General features: G+C 44.3%; 1 non-coding gene across 1 annotated transcript; it reads right to left on the bottom strand.

Moving 5' to 3' along the window:
- Nucleotides 1-1,644: 1,644 nt before the first annotated feature.
- trnam-cau (transfer RNA methionine (anticodon CAU)) lies at nt 1,645-1,717 on the bottom strand. Its single transcript has one exon. It is a non-coding gene; the product is annotated as a tRNA-Met (tRNA).
- Nucleotides 1,718-2,245: the final 528 nt, after the last annotated feature.

Raw genomic sequence — 2,245 nt, 5'->3', positions numbered from 1 at the left:
CTCCACATTCCAGAATCCAGCTGCCAATTTAAGTGACTCCAGAGTTTTTGTTTTCACTGCATGCCAGGAAGTCCATTGCATGTGTTGATCACTCTTTCTGTTAATAACTTCCTGTCATCAGTCCTAAACTTGCCAGTTGCTGGTTTGAACCTGTGTCCCTTGCCTTAAAGTTATTATTAATTTGAAGTAGTGACCAGATTCACTAAATGCCCAGCGATGGAATATCGCCGCTCTCTTTGGCCAGACTACAAAGGATCTTTTGCTCTTGAATTCAAGCCATGTCCAATTGCAAGTCTCTAAATGAGGGAGAAAAGTGGGGTAAAACTTTTTTAAAGAGAATTTTTGTGGCATATGTGCAAACAATTTGTAACATTCAATATTATAAATGAACAGATGTTGTAATGCATCCTTAAACAGAGTTTTCAATTCACGATTCTCTTTTCAGTGGTTCAAGGGAATATGAGCATCTCTGGCTGGGCCAATATTTTTTCTCTATTCCTAATGACCCTGGAGAAAGTGAGAAACCTGCCTTCTTGAACAGCTGCCATCTTTGCAGACATTCACAATGCTCTTAAGGAGGGAGTTCCAGGATTTTGACCCAGCTACAGCGAAGGAACAGCGATATGTTTCCAAGTCCAGGATGGTGAGTGGTTTGGAGGAGAACTCACAAGTATTTGTTCCCCTTGTCCTTTTAGATGGTCATGGTTATGGGTCTGGGAAGTGCTGTCTGAGGATCTTTGGTGAATTCCTGCAGTGCATCTTGTAGATGGTACAGACTGCCACTACTGAGCATCAGTGGTGGAGAGAGTGGATGCTTGTGGATGTGGTGCCAATCAAGCAGGAGCTGCTTTGTCCTGGATGGTGTCAAGTTTCTTGAGTGTTGTTGGAGCTGCACCCATTCAGGGCAAGTGGGGAGTATTCCAACACACTCCTGACTTGTGCCTTGTAGATGGTGAAAGTGAAGACTGCACATGCTAGAGATTCGAATCGAGAGTGTGGTGCTGGAAAAGCACAGCAGGTCAGGCAGCATCCGAGAAGCAGGAAAATCAACGTTTCGGGCAAAAGCCCTTCATCAGGTCAGATGGTGGACAGGTTTTGGGGGTGTCGGCAATGAGTTCCCATTAGCCTGGTTATAGTAACAGACTGGATGGGTTTTAATGCTGCACTTAATTATTACTGAGGTAACATGAAGGTGTTTTTTAGTCGCTCTGTTTTGGAAGAATTGAAATCAGTTGATGAATGAGAGGGAATGGAGAGGCGATTTCACCCCTCAAACCTGTTTGCCACCTACAACCTGGCTTCCCTGAACACTAACTCCACATACCCCTCCATGCCCTACATCCCTGAAGAACTTTGGCTGACAAAAGCTATCAATCTCAAAATTAATTAAAGACCCAGCATTGTGGGTAAAAAAAGTTTCCCAGATTCACAACTAAAGATGTGGCTCTGAGTTTTAGGTTGTGTGCCCCAGTCCCAGATTCCCCAATCAGTGAAAACATTGAGAGAAACCATCCGTCCCCCTTAATCTCTTGAAAATGGTGATCAACGCTCCTCTCAAAGTTCTAACTTCCAGGGCAGATCTCTTACAACCACGATCGAGATAACTAGGTAGGGGGAAGGTGTTGGTGACAAAGGCCACAGTCTTGCCTTCTCTGAGGATTGAACTCAGGACCTTCAGATTATGAGACTGACGCGCTGCCTACTGCGCTAAGAAGGCCAGCTGAGTCAGCATCAGAGTGACCTTCCGAGAAAAACCCTGTTGACCTCAACTGGAGCATCATGAGACTAATGTTGGGCATCTCATTTTAAGAAGGATGTGATGGCATTAAAGAGGGTGAGGAAAAGATTCACAAGAATGATTCCAGTTTAAGCATTTCAGCTACTTGGGTGGATTAGAGATCTGGTTTTGTTCTCCTTAAGAAGAAACAGTTGAGGGGTGATTTGTTAGTGGTGTTCAAACATATGAAGGGTCTAGGTAGAGGGAATGGAGAGAACACAGAGTGAAGATCATTGGGAAAAGAACATGAGGGAAAATGTATGTGTGGTACCCACTACCTGAAAGTGTGAGAGAGGTTCTGTTGTGGCTTTCAGTAGGGAATTGAATAAGGTCCTTGAGAGGAACAAATTGCAGAACTACAGGGGACTGACAAGATTGCCCTTGTAGGGAGCCACTGTAGATTTGATGGCCCCAGTCATTACCTTTGTACTGTTATCATCCTGTGATTGGTCTCTGAAAGAGACTGTG

Source organism: Chiloscyllium punctatum, chromosome 48 (assembly GCF_047496795.1).
Source record: "Chiloscyllium punctatum isolate Juve2018m chromosome 48, sChiPun1.3, whole genome shotgun sequence".
In the NCBI taxonomy this organism is placed as follows: Eukaryota; Metazoa; Chordata; class Chondrichthyes; order Orectolobiformes; family Hemiscylliidae; genus Chiloscyllium; species Chiloscyllium punctatum.
The sequence above is the reverse complement of the archived record's forward strand: the minus strand, read 5'-3'. Positions and strand labels throughout refer to the sequence as shown.